A 15,407-nucleotide genomic window follows, 5' to 3' on the forward strand; every position below is an offset into this window, starting at 1 on the left:
AGTATGTCCTTAGGCTCTACTCATAGTATTCATGGCGAAGTTTCTTCTTCGTTAAATTGTTATATGGTTGGAATTGGAAAATGCTACATGTAGTAACTCTAAAATGTCTTGGATAATTTGATACTTGGCAATTGTTGTGCTCATGTTTAAGCTCTTGCATCATATACTTTGCACCCATTAATGAAGAAATACCTAGAGCTTGCTAATTTGGTTTGCATATTTGGTTTCTCTAGAGTCTAGATAATATCTAGTATTGAGTTTTGAACAACAAGGAAGACGGTATGGAGTCTTATAATGTTTACAATATGTCTTTTATGTGAGTTTTGCTGTACCGTTCATCCTTGTGTTTGTTTCAAATAACCTTGCTAGCCTAAACCTTGTATCGAGAGGGAATACTTCTCATGCATCCAAAATACTTGAGCCAACCACTATGCCATTTGTGTCCACCATACCTACCTACTACATGGTATTTATCCGTCATTCCAAAGTAAATTGCTTGAGTGCTACCTTTAAAATTCCATCATTCACCTTTGCAATATATAGCTCATGGGACAAATAGCCTAAAAACTATTGTGGTATTGAATATGTACTTATGCACTTTATCTCTTATTAAGTTGCTTGTTGTGCGATAACCATGTTTACGGGGACGCCATCAACTATTCTTTGTTGAATATCATGTGAGTTGCTATGCATGTCCGTCTTGTCTGAACTAAGAGAGATCTACCACCTTAATGGTTGGAGCGTGCATATTGTTAGAGAAGAACATTGGGCCGCTAACTTAATCCATGATCCATGGTGGAAGTTTCAGTCTTGGACACATATCCTCAATCTCATATGAGAATAATAATTGTTGCCACATGCTTATGCATTAAAGAGGAGTCCATTATATGTTGTCTATGTTGTCCCGGTATGGATGTCTAAGTTGAGAATAATCAAAAGCGAGAAATCCAAAATGCGAGCTTTCTCCTTAGACCTTTGTACAGGCGGCATGGAGGTACCCCATTGTGACACTTGGTTAAAACATGTGCATTGCAAAGATCCGGTAGTCCAAGCTAATTAGGACAAGGTGCGGGCACTATTAGTATACTATGCATGAGGCTTGCAACTTGTAAGATATAATTTACATAACTCATATGCTTTATTACTACCGTTGACAAAATTGTTTCATGTTTTCAAAATAAAAGCTCTAGCACAAATATAGCAATCGATGCTTTCCTCTTTGAAGGACCATTCTCTTTACTTTTATGTTGAGTCAGTTCACCTATCTCTCTCCACCTCAAGAAGCAAACACTTGTGTGAACTGTGCATTGATTCCTACATACTTGCATATTGCACTTGTTATATTACTCTATGTTGACAATTATCCATGAGATATACATGTTACAAGTTGAAAGCAACCGCTGAAACTTAATCTTCCTTTGTGTTGCTTCAATACCTTTACTTTGATTTATTGCTTTATGAGTTAACTCTTATGCAAGACTTATTAATACTTGTCTTAAAGTACTATTCATGAAAAGTCTTTGCTTTATGATTCACTTGTTTACTCATGTCATTACCATTGTTTTGATCGCTGCATCCACTACATATGTTTACAAATAGTATGATCAAGGTTATGATGGCATGTCACTTCGGAAATTATCTTTGTTATCGTTTTACCCGCTCGGGACGAGCGAGAACTAAGCTTGGGGATGCTTGATACGTCTCCGACGTATCGATAATTTCTTATGTTCTATGCCATATTATTGATGATACCTACATGTTTTATGCACACTTTATGTCATATTCGTGCATTTTCCGGAACTAACCTATTAACAAGATGCCGAAGTGCCAGTTCTGTCGTTTTCTGCTGTTTTTGGTTTCGGAAATCCTAGTAACGAAATATTCTCGGAATTGGACGAAACGAAGACCCGGGGCCTATTTCGCCACGAACCTTCCGGAAGACCGAAGAGCATACGAAGTGGGGCCACGAGGTGGCCAAACCACATGGCGGCGCAGCCAAGGGGGGCCCGCGCCGCCTCGTGGTGTGGGCCCTCGTCAGCCCCCCGACTCGCCCTTCCGCCTACTTAAAGCCTCCGTCGCGAAACCCCCGAGGCGAAAAACCACGATACGGAAAACCTTACCGAGACGCCGCCGCCGCCGATCCCATCTCGGGGGATTACGGAGATCTCCTCCGGCACCCTGCCGGAGAGGGGATTCATCTCCCGGAGGACTCTACACCGCCATGGTCGCCTCCGGAGTGATGAGTGAGTAGTTCACCCCTGGACTATGGGTCCATAGCGGTAGCTAGATGGTTGTCTTCTCCTCATTGTGCTTCATTGTTGGATCTTGTGAGCTGCCTAACATGATCAAGATCATCTATCCGTAATACTCTATGTTGTGTTTGTCGGGATCCGATGGATAGAGAATACCATGTTATGTTAATTATCAAGTTATTACATATGTGTTGTTTATGATCTTGCATGCTCTCCGTTACTAGTAGAGGCTCTGGCCAAGTTTTTGCTCTTAACTCCAAGAGGGAGTATTTATGCTCGATAGTGGGTTCATGCCTGCATTGACACCTGGGACAGTGACGGAAAGTTCTAAGGTTGTGCTGTGTCTTGTTGCCACTAGGGATAAAACATTGGCGCTATGTCCGAGGATGTAGTTGTTGATTACATTACGCACCATACTTAATGCAATTGTCTCGTTGCTTTGCAACTTAATACTGGAAGGGGTTCGGACGATAACCTCGAAGGTGGACTTTTTAGGCATAGATGCAGTTGGATGGCGGTCTATGTACTTTGTCGTAATGCCCAATTAAATCTCACTATACTTATCATGACATGTATGTGCATTGTTATGCCCTCTCTATTTGTCAATTGCCCGACTGTAATTTGTTCACCCAACATGCTTTTATCTTATGGGAGAGACACCTCTAGTGAACTGTGGACCCCGGTCCATTCTTTTAATAATGAAATAAAAATCTGCTGCAATACTTGTTTTACTTGTTTTCTCGCAAACAATCATCTTCCACACAATTCGGTTAATCCTTTGTTACAGCAAGCCGGTGAGATTGACAACCTCACTCGTTTCGTTGGGGCAAAGTACTTTGGTTGTGTTGTGCAGGTTCCACGTTGGCGCCGGAATCCCTGGTGTTGCGCCGCACTACATCCCGCCGCCATCAACCTTCAACGTGCTTCTTGGCTCCTCCTGGTTCGATAAACCTTGGTTTCTTTCTGAGGGAAAACTTGTTGCTATGCGCATCATACCTTCCTCTTGGGGTTGCCCAACGAACGTGTGAAATACACGCCATCAGAGGCGAACGCCATCCACCACCGCGAGATGGCGAAGCTTGACGCCGCCATCGAGGCACGTCTCGCCGAGCTCACACGCTAGAGAAGGGGAGCACGAGGCCTCCATCCGGGTCGGTCGCCGCCGTTTAGGTGACCTTATCGGGCGGAAGAACGAGCTCATCGCCCAGGAGGCTACCAGCCACCTCCTCGAGATGCCCTCGCCCGACCGGCGCGCCTGATACGTCTCCAACGTATCGATAATTTCTTGTGTTCCATGCCACATTATTGATGTTATCTACATGTTATATGCACACTTTATGTCATATTCGTGCATTTTCTGGAACTAACCTATTAACAAGATGCCGAAGTGCCGGTTCTCGTTTCTACGCTGTTTTTGGTTTCGAAATCCTAGTAACGAAATATTCTCGGAATCGGACGAAATCAACGCCCAAGTTCCTATTTTCATCGGAAGCATCCAGAACACCCGGGAAGGACCGGAGGGAGCCACGGGGGCCCCACACCACACCCCGGCGCGGCCAAGGGGGGGGCGCGCCCCCTAGGGTGTGGGCCCCCCAGAAGCCCTCCTGCGCCGCCTCTCCGCCTATATAAAGCCCCTGACCTAAAAACCTCGGGGCGTTCGACGAAAACCACGAAAACCTTCCAGAGCCGCCGCCATCGCGAAGCCAAGATCTGGGGGACAGGAGTCTCTGTTCCGGCACCCTGCCGGAGCGGGGAAGTGCCCCCGGAAGGCTTCTCCATCGACACCGCTGCCATCTCCACCGCCATCTTCATCACCGCTGCTGCTCCCATGAGGAGGGAGTAGTTCTCCATCGAGGCTCGGGGCTGTACCGGTAGCTATGTGGTTCATCTCTCTCCTATGTGTTTCAATACAATAATCTCATGAGCTGCCCTACATGATTGAGATTCATATGATGATGCTTGTAATCTAGATGTCATTATGCTAGTCAAGTGAGTTTTACTTATGTGATCTCCGGAGACTCCTTGTCCCACGTGTGTAAAGGTGACAGTGTGTGCACCGTGTGGGTCTCTTAGGCCATATTTCACAGAATACTTATTCACTGTTGAATGGCGTAGTGAAGTGCTTATTTATATCTCTTTATGATTGCAGCATGTTGTATCACAATTTATCTATGTGCTACTCTAGTGATTTGTTATTAAAGTAGTTTATTCCTCCTGCATGTGTGCAAAGGTGACAGTGCGTGCACCGTGTTAGTACTTGGTTTATGCTATGATCATGATCTCTTGTAGATTGCGAAGTTAACTATTGCTATGATAATATTGATGTGATCTATTCCTCCTACATATGCATGAAGGTGACGAGTGTGCATGCTATGCTAGTACTTGGTTTAGTCTCGTTGATCTATCTTACACTAAAGGTTACTTAAACATGAGCATTATTGTGGAGCTTGTTAACTCCGGCATTGAGGGTTCGTGTAATCCTACGCAATGTGTTCATCATCCAACAAAAGTGTAGAGTATGCATTTATCTATTCTGTTATGTGATCAATATTGAGAGTGTCCACTAGTGAAAGTGTAATCCCTAGGCCTTGTTCCTAAATACTGATGCGTTACTACTGCTTGTTTACTGTCCTGGGCAGAGCACTTTTCTGCCGTTGCTACTGCTTATTCATACCACCTGTATTTCACTATCTCTTCGTCGAACTAGTGCACCTATTAGGTGTGTTGGGGACACAAGAGACTTCTTGCTTTGTGGTTGCAGGGTTGCATGAGAGGGATATCTTTGACCTCTTCCTCCCCGAGTTCGATAAACCTTGGGTATCCACTTAAGGGAAACTTGCTGCTCGTTCTACAAACCTCTGCTCTTGGGGGCCCAACACCGTCTACGAGAAAGGAGGGGAACGTAGACATCAAGCACTTTTACGGCGCCGTTGCCGGGGAGGAAAGGTAAAAGGCTCTCATACTCCGGTCCCGGGTAAAGTACTTTTCCGGCGCCGTTGTGTGTGTGCTCGAAGCTATTTCCTTTAGATCCTGCAATTGCATCTTTTTGTTTCTTGTTTACACTAGTTTGGCATAATGGACAACAATGAGCTTCTTATTCTATTTCCTGATTTAAGACATGGATTGTTTGATGCGAAAATTAAAAAACCTATGAAATATTATTTGCATGCTGGTAGTAATATTAGTATGAACGCTTTGAACACCATTGTTGATAATGATAAAGAAAGTTCTAAGCTTGGGGAAGCTGGTTTTCATGATATTTTTAGTCCCCCAAGCATTGAGGAGAAAATTATCTTTGATGATACTTTGCCTCCTATTTCTGATGATGATAATGATAGTGGTCTTTTGGCGCCACCTACTATGGAGAGTAAATTTTGTTGTGATTATACTATGCCTCCTACACTTGATGAGAATAATAATGATAGTTACTTTGTTGAATTTGCTCCCACTACAACTAATAAAATTGATTATGCTTATGTGGAGAGTAATAATTTTATGCATGAGACTCATGATAAGAATGCTTTATGTGATAGTTATATTGTTGAGTTTGCTCATGATGCTACTGAAAGTTATTATGAGAGAGGAAAATATGGTTGTAGAAATTTTCATGTTACTAAAATGCCTCTCTATGTGCTGAAATTTTTGAAGCTACACTTGTTTTATCTTCCTATGCTTGTTACTTTGCTCTTCATGAACTTGTTTATTTACAAGATTCCTATGCATAGGAAGCATGTTAGGCTTAAATGTGTTTTGAATTTGCCTCTTGATGCTCTCTTTTGCTTCAAATACTATTTCTTGCGAGTGCATCATAAAAACTGCTGAGCCCATCTTAATGGCTATAAAGAAAGAACTTCTTGGGAGATAACCCATGTGTTATTTTGCTACAGTACTTTGTTTTATATTTGTGTCTTGGAAGTTGTTTACTACTGTAGCAACCTCTCCTTATCTTAGTTTTGTGTTTTGTTGTGCCAAGTAAAGTCTTTGATAGTAAAGTAAGTACTAGATTTGGATTACTGCGCGAGTTCCAGATTTCTTTGCTGTCACGAATCTGGGTCTAATTCTCTGTAGGTAACTCAGAAAATTATGCCAATTTACGTGAGTGATCCTCAGATATGTACGCAACTTTCATTCAATTTGAGCATTTTCATTTGAGCAAGTCTGGTGGCCTAATAAAATCCATCTTTACGGACTGTTCTGTTTTGACAGATTCTGCCTTTTATTTCGCATTGCCTCTTTTGCTATGTTGGATGAATTTCTTTGATCCATTAATGTCCAGTAGCTTTATGCAATGTCCAGAAGTGTTAAGAATGATTGTGTCACCTCTGAACATGTTAATTTTTATTGTCCACTAACCCTCTAATGAGTTGTTTCGAGTTTGGTGTGGAGGAAGTTTTCAAGGGTCAAGAGAGGAGGATGATATACTATGATCAAGAAGAGTGAAAGCTCTAAGCTTGGGGATGCCCCGGTGGTTCACCCCTGCATATTTCAAGAAGACTCAAGCATCTAAGCTTGGGGATGCCCAAGGCATCCCCTTCTTCATCGACAAATTATCGGGTTCCTTCTCTTGAAACTATATTTTTATTCGGTCACATCTTATGTACTTTACTTGGAGCGTCTGTGTGCTTTTGTTTTTGTTTTTGTTTGAATAAATGCTTGTGTGGGAGAGAGACACGCTCCGCTGGTTCATATGAACACATGTGTTCTTAGCTTTTAATTTTCATGGCGAAGTTTCTTCTTCGTTAATTTGTTATATGGTTGGAATTGGAAAATGATACATGTAGTAAATTGCTATAATGTCTTGGATAATGTGATACTTGGCCATTGTTGTGCTCATGTTTAAGCTCTTGCATCATATGCTTTGCACCTATTAATGAAGAAATACATAGAGCTTGCTAAAATTTGGTTTGCATAATTGGTCTCTCTAAAGTCTAGATAATTTCTAGTATTGAGTTTTGAACAACAAGGAAGACGGTGTAGAGTCTTATAATGTTTACAATATGTCTTTTATGTGAGTTTTGCTGCACCGGTTCATCCTTGTGTTTGTTTCAAATAACCTTGCTAGCCTAAGCCTTGTATCGAGAGGGAATACTTCTCATGCATCCAAAATCCTTGAGCCAACTACTATGCCATTTGTGTCCACCATACCTACCTACTACATGGTATTTCTCCGCCATTCCAAAGTAAATTGCTTGAGTGCTACCTTTAAATAATTCAAAATTTATCACCTCTGATTTGTGTCAATGTTTTATAGCTCATGAGGAAGTATGTGGTGTTTTATCTTTCGATCTTGTCATTTACTTCGACGGACTTTCACAATGGACTAGTGGCACATCCGCTTATCCAATAATTTTGCAAAAAGAGTCGGCAATGGGGTTCCCAGCCCCGATTAATTAACTTGCATTAATAATTCTCTTCACATGTTTTGCTCGATTCATCGGTAAGCAACTTAATTTTGCAAATAGACACTCCTTCATGGTATGTGATTGTTGGAAGGCACCCGAGGATTCGGTTAGCCATGGCTTGTGTAAGCAAAAGGTTGGGAGGAGTGTCATACATAAATAAAGAAAAACTAAACTAAAGTACATGTGTAAACAAAAGAGAAGAGGGATGATCTACCTTGCTGGTAGAGATAACGTCCTTCATGGGAGCCGCTCTTGAAAGTCTGGTTGATGAGGTAGTTAGAGTGCCCACTACCATTCGTTGACAACAACAAACACCTCTCAAAACTTTACTTTTATGCTCTCTTTATGTTTTCAAAAACCAAAGCTCTAGCACAAATATAGCAATCAATGCTTTTCCTCTTTGAAGGACCATTCTTTTTACTTTTATGTTGAGTCAGTTCACCTATCTCTCTCCACCTCAAGAAGCAAACACTTGTGTGAACTGTGCATTGGTTCCTACATACTTGCATATTGCACTTGTTATATTACTCTATGTTGACAAACTATCATTGAGATATACATGTTACAAGTTGAAAGCAATTGCTGAAACTTTATCTTCCATTGTGTTGCTTCAATATCTTTACTTTGAATTATTACTTTATGAGTTAACTCTTATGCAAGACTTATTGATGCTTGTCTTGAAGTGCTATTCATGAAAAGTCTTTGCTTTATGATTCACTTGTTTACTCATGTCATACACATTGTTTTGATCGCTGCATTCACTACATATGCTTTACAAATAGTATGATCAAGTTTATGATGGCATGTCACTCCGAAATTATCTTTGTTATCGTTTTACCTGCTCGGGACGAGCAGAACTAAGCTTGGGGATGCTGATACGTCTCCAACGTATCGATAATTTCTTGTGTTCCATGCCACATTATTGATGTTATCTACATGTTATATGCACACTTTATGTCATATTCGTGCATTTTATGGAACTAACCTATTAACAAGATGCCGAAGTGCCAGTTCCTGTTTTCTGTTGTTTTTGGTTTCAGAAATCCTAGTAACGAAATATTCTCGGAATCGGACGAAATCAACGCCCAAGTTCCTATTTTCATCGGAAGCATCCAGAACACCCGGGAAGGACCAGAGGGGAGCCCTGGGGGCCCCACACCACACCCCGGCGCGGCCAAGGGGGGGCCCCCTAGGGTGTGGGCCCCCCAGAAGCCCTCCTGCGCCGCCTCTCCGCCTATATAAAGCCCCTGACCTAAAAACCTCGGGGCGTTCGACGAAAACCACGAAAACCTTCCAGAGCCGCCGCCATCGCGAAGCCAAGATCTGGGGGACAGGAGTCTCTGTTCCGGCACCCCGCCGGAGCGGGGAAGTGCCCGGAAGGCTTCTCCATCGACACCGCTGCCATCTCCACCGCCATCTTCATCACCGCTGCTGCTCCCATGAGGAGGGAGTAGTTCTCCATCGAGGCTCGGGGCTGTACCGGTAGCTATGTGGTTCATCTCTCTCCTATGTGTTTCAATACAATAATCTCATGAGCTGCCCTACATGATTGAGATTCATATGATGATGCTTGTAATCTAGATGTCATTATGCTAGTCAAGTGAGTTTTACTTATGTGATCTCCGGAGACTCCTTGTCCCACGTGTGTAAAGGTGACAGTGTGTGCACCGTGTGGGTCTCTTAGGCCATATTTCACAGAATACTTATTCACTGTTGAATGGCGTAGTGAAGTGCTTATTTATATCTCTTTATGATTGCAGCATGTTGTATCACAATTTATCTATGTGCTACTCTAGTGATTTGTTATTAAAGTAGTTTATTCCTCCTGCATGTGTGCAAAGGTGACAGTGCGTGCACCGTGTTAGTACTTGGTTTATGCTATGATCATGATCTCTTGTAGATTGCGAAGTTAACTATTGCTATGATAATATTGATGTGATCTATTCCTCCTACATATGCATGAAGGTGACGAGTGTGCATGCTATGCTAGTACTTGGTTTAGTCTGTTGATCTATCTTACACTAAAGGTTACTTAAACATGAGCATTATTGTGGAGCTTGTTAACTCCGGCATTGAGGGTTCGTGTAATCCTACGCAATGTGTTCATCATCCAACAAAAGTGTAGAGTATGCATTTATCTATTACTGTTATGTGATCAATGTTGAGAGTGTCCACTAGTGAAAGTGTAATCCCTAGGCCTTGTTCCTAAATATTGTCTGCGTTACTACTGCTTGTTTACTCGTCACAGGCGAGCACTTTTCTGCCGTTGCTACTTGCTTATTCATACCACCTGTATTTCACTATCTCTTCGCCGAACTAGTGCACCTATTAGGTGTGTTGGGGACACAAGAGACTTCTTGCTTTGTGGTTGCGGGGTTGCATGAGAGGGATATCTTTGACCTCTTCCTCCCTGAGTTCGATAAACCTTGGGTATCCACTTAAGGGAAACTTGCTGCTGTTCTACAAACCTCTGCTCTTGGGGGCCCAACACTGTCTACAGGAAAGGAGGGGGAACGTAGACATCAGCGCCCACGAGGCAGGTGTGGAGGCGGAGTTAGGCCGGCAAGAGCGGCAGCTTTGCCAGCAGGGGAACAAGCAGGCCCGGGAAGCGGGCCATGATGTCGCAAGAGGCCGAGCGCGCCCGCACCCTCACAGTGAGGACGGGGAGGAGGAGGGCGGCCGTGGAGGAACGCCGAAGGAAGGCCACCGCTGGGCCACCCAGCTGGTAAGCTGGAGTGGAATCCTCACGAATAGAGACCGCCGTCGTCGAGTGAAATCCACGGCCGCGGCAGCGAGGCCTACGTAGCAGGCTAGTATTAGGTAGTATTAAGAAAATGTAATATATTTAGTTTTAATGAAAGATAAAGTTATCTCCCTATGACACGCGGGCTAGGGGAGGACAAGGGGAGGACGTGAGCGTCCACCGCTCGGCGTCCGCGGCAACGCAAACGACGGCTAGATTTGAACCAACTTTGGGTCATCCCGGACGCCGCGACCATCCGTTTTTTTAGATGCGTCCACGAGATGGCCGCATTTTTGTCCGCTTCGACCCATACGGACGCGCGAGCGCCGGATGGGTCGCCCCGGTGGAGATGGCCTTACAAACCGGGACTAAAGGTCCTCCGCGTGGCTAGCGGGCGTGTGCTTGGGTGGAGGAACTTTGTCCCGGTTTATTAACTTCTGAGTTTCTTCCGTCCCTCTTTCATGTACTTTGCGCATACATTATTGATACTAGTATCATATCAATCCTATTAATATCTCCTTCACGATCTCACACTTCTTCATTGTTTGAATTTTAAATAATTATTTAATAAAAAAGTAATAAAATAATAATAATCTTGAATAAATAAATAAATAGATAACAATAATTTTTTGCAAAACCTAAAATCTAATATTTTTTATACTTCTCTTTGGCTGTTTGAGAATCTAAGAAATTGGCTAACTGGGCATAACCGGGTGAAATTGGATGTAACTTTTCGCGTAGATAGATTTTCATATATTATTTTTTTTAGTTCATATGCAAAAGTTATTTTCATCTTACCGAAAATATAGTTTTTTTTGCAAAATAAGTCAACATTATGTTTTCTTTATTTTCCATAATAACTAGATCACCTAACCTACCTACATCTAAAAATGATTTTAATTTTGAATTTCCTATCATTTTATTTTCTATTTTATAAAGCTAAAAAAGGCGATCGACTGGAGGGAGGGGGTGGAGCAAAAAAAACCTAGAAGATCTTTAGTCTGGGTTGGTGACGTCTTCAATTGAAACTAAAGGTAAACTCTTTAGTCTTGGTTGGAGACACCAACCGGTACTAAATAGGCTCGCACCTGCCGCAGCCTGCAATTTGAACCGGGACTAAAATTGTGTGGCGTTGGAACCAGGATTAATGCTCATATTAGCCCCGGTTCCAAACACGACCGAGACTAATACTCTAGACAACGCCAAACATTAGGCTCTTTTTCTACTAGTGGTGGGTTGTGTGATGAGAATCTAGATTCATCCTTATTGGGGGTAAAAAAAGCTCATCTTAACGTATTTTAGAGAAACGGAGTATAAGTCTAGTTGTGTTGGTTGTGTGTATGCATCTTTGCTGTCACGCCAACGGGCTACATACATACATCTAAGATCATCTTTCGAAAAATAAGAATGCTCAGATTGGGTGATCAGCAAGATGGTTGTACTGTACATAAGCCCGGCATAGTGTTGTGCCCGTTTTTCATTTAGCGATTTTTTATTATCTAGCAAATTCAGCACAGAATCGATCTTAACAAATACGTGCAGCCAAAAACACATATTTGAGCACAATTTAAAACCGAATATCCATGTTTTTGCAATTAATTGAAATAACTTGTGGTGTGCATCAAAGTACCAAAACGAACACAAATGGCACATAGTTTGTAGAAACACACATGGAGCACTTAGAGGTCAATCAGCGAGAGAAGATCATGACGCGCGCGTATAGCGCGTAGTAGGGACTTGCGATCGACACAATGTGAATGATAGCAGTAGCAGGTGTGACAAGAATATAATCGTGTCAGCAGATTTTGTATGTCTCGATAGCGCGTAAGGATCCTTAGAAAAAAGTGCAGCGTGTCTGCAAGCGTTGGGGTCATGTCGACGATCGGGAGGTGTGAGTGCGATGCACGGAATTATTATGTCAGCTAACGAGCTATGGTCCCCGATGCCGACTTGGCGGCTAGGGAATGCCCATTTTGACCAGCTTTTATGTCAATCAATCTCAACCTTTCCTAGGTTTTTTTCCGATAAAGTCAAACTTTCCTAGATACTCCCCTCCGTTTGAAAATTTAGTCACTTATTTCTAAACGAAAGTCGTACTTTTTCATATGCTTATGGTAGAGGCCAGGGTAACCATTTGTGTCATGTATCTTGTGTTTGTATTGAATATTATGTAGACGTTACGTGTCAGAGTCAAACTCTAGTAGCATGTGCCTCCTATATAATGTGAGAGGTACGACACATTGTATCCTATCACGACTTGATAGCAGCAGGCGCGTAAGAAGAGCCGGCGGCTTGTGCCGGCGATCAAGACGGCGATGAAGCATTATCAATGGAGAGAAGCGCATGCAATCATGCCCTGCATAGTAGGCAATTCGTCGAACTACGCTAAAAAATTCTTAATGCAGTTATCCTATGCCGTGATTGTTTGGTCCTCGGTAATCTATAGATATGCCTACGACAGTAACAATATAGCTAGATAGGGTTGAATACTGAGGAGGAAACCTTTCATTCGGCTTTCGGAGCGCCTGAGCGGGCCACGTGGACGCCATGCCACCGGAAAACAATGATCGATATCGGGGTCAACTGAACAAACTGAATGATGTATTTGTTGAGCTTGGGAGCACGTGGTTTGGACTGGCCGACCAGCATCCTCACCTCACCGGTATGCATCTTCCTTAGCTTAAGGGGGATTCAATCCAGCATCCGCCTTCTGGATACTGTTACACGCACGCTAGGAAAAAAATCATCGCACATGCATGCGTATTAGTCGGCTCGGTCTCGGGCGTTCCAACATTTAGAGCATCCGTCTCGACTCTCGATCAATACCGTCAGTACTGAGATGTATTCCTGTGTCTGGGAATAAGTGTACGTTTCTCTTTTCGCCTTTTTGAAAGTCAAACACGTGGAGCTTGTGACACAGTTGGAGAGGCTCCCACAATGTCCGTTGTTCCTCTGCCGACTCCGGAGCTCGCAATGGATCAATAGAGCTAGTAAACCGAGGGTCCTAGGCATGACTAGAGGCGCGTCGGCCTTGGGCGGGGATTGACAGCGGCAGGCAAGAACAGGAGCAACACATTGGCTATTGCTTTAGCGGATGCTTGGGCAGTGCCCGCAGCTCGAACAAGGAGAGGAGGATGGGAGTAGAGAAGTGTGGCCACTGGCCAGTGTGGTTGACTAGTGTGCCATGGGGGTGGTTCGGGGGTGTTGGCAGTACAGCCCAAACTAACATATGAGGGTGGTTTCAGCGTGTTGTTGCAGTTGCTTTTACCTATTCAATGTCTCACATCCTTGATGACTTCATCTTCTCGTGACTATGCTAAAATTGAATCAAACGGGGGAGAGCCCCATGGGATTTTAATACTTGAATTTTCTCATGACACGAGCGAAACCCTCGTCGACAAGGATACCACCGTGAGTCATCGCCATCGGGATGTACATCATGTCTCTTTGTGACAATCTCGATGCTTCACGAGTCACGACTAGTATTTTGGAGTAGTTCTGAGTGTGTGTGCACGCAACAGTCCATCTTATACTCGAGGCTTGCAAAAAAGAATTCCATTAACGATTAAATCAATACAGCTTACATAATAGATGTGTGCATTGTCAAGAAAAGTAAGTCCGGACACAAATGATATGTGATCGTCGCACAACTTGGCTTATTTTCTCTGTAGTGTTAGTCTTACACTTGAAACCTCCGAAATTTCCATGCCCCTTGCGTTTTCGAATGAAGAATGACCCAGGGTTTAACATTTCATTTTGGATTTTTTTTCGCCCTTAGCCAAGATTCACGAATTTCAAGCAATTATTAAAATTTCAAAGAAAACATCCAAATTTTCTATCACCAGACTAATGCAGCGTTTAAATTTATTTAGAAAAATAAATGATGATTTGAGAAATTGAACTCACGACAAAGCACACTGCACCGGACCCTCAACCACCAGACTAATGCATAGTTATGAACATGGAATTCGAGTTTTCCCTATTAGAAGCATTATGTATGGGAAATACTCGGTTACACCCAGACGTACGTACACCCTATATTGAAAGTTACAAAAAAAATGATATTTCAATTTTTTTTAAATTCTTTGAAAAAATGCACGTATGTAGATATTATGTTGATACTTATTTGTGCAGATTTTGGGGAAAAAAGACCATATGTGACCTACACAAAAGTGTGAAACTGCAAATCCCTATTTGCGAATAGTGCCTCATCAAATATTATAGTGTTATTGAATATTTTGTCATTTTCGTGTAGGCCACATACAATCGTATTTTTTCGTGCAGACCCGCACAAGTAAGTATCAATATAATATGTACATGAAAAATATCATTTCAAGTTTTTTTGAAACTTTTAAGTAGATTTTTCTGGTTTTTAAAAAACCGGGTGCACGTGCCTCCCAGTGCACATCCTTCCCATCCCATTATGTATGGGATTTTTTCAAATTTAATAGAAATTTTCATGCGAAATTATGTTTTCTCGCCCTTCAACGAGATTTCTAAAATTCGCAAATTTCGCAAGAAATTTTGATAGAATTTATTACCTAGAATGACACATGGGGGTCCAGTATTTCTCCGACATTGAATAACCGTCAGGATTAACAATGGAAGAGTGTCTCAAGCTGGCAAGAAAAATTTGTGATCTTCCCTAAGGTCACCTAGTGAATGAATAAACTAGAGGTGTGGTGGCAAAAAAATTATAATTTATGCATGGTAACCTAGTTTGGTTTTTGAAGCTGCTAACATATATGTGTATTGTACCCATGCACGCTAATAAAATCTATGTTCATGCACTCAACAAAGCCAATGCTTCCCTTGAGAAATATTTGAATAGACCCCTTGGAATGCAAACCCTCTTAGTAGCTCCATCGCCCAACTCTTCCATGGTGGATGTGCCATCAAATGCATCCATGAAAGATGTGATTTTCATGGAGCCGTCTCATTTCATATCGTTGAGAGACGCCATTTCTAATTTTAGTTGCATGCATCTCAGCAGTCAACTCGTATCTTGGA

Source organism: Lolium rigidum, chromosome 1 (genome assembly GCF_022539505.1).
Source record: "Lolium rigidum isolate FL_2022 chromosome 1, APGP_CSIRO_Lrig_0.1, whole genome shotgun sequence".
NCBI lineage: Eukaryota > Viridiplantae > Streptophyta > Magnoliopsida > Poales > Poaceae > Lolium > Lolium rigidum.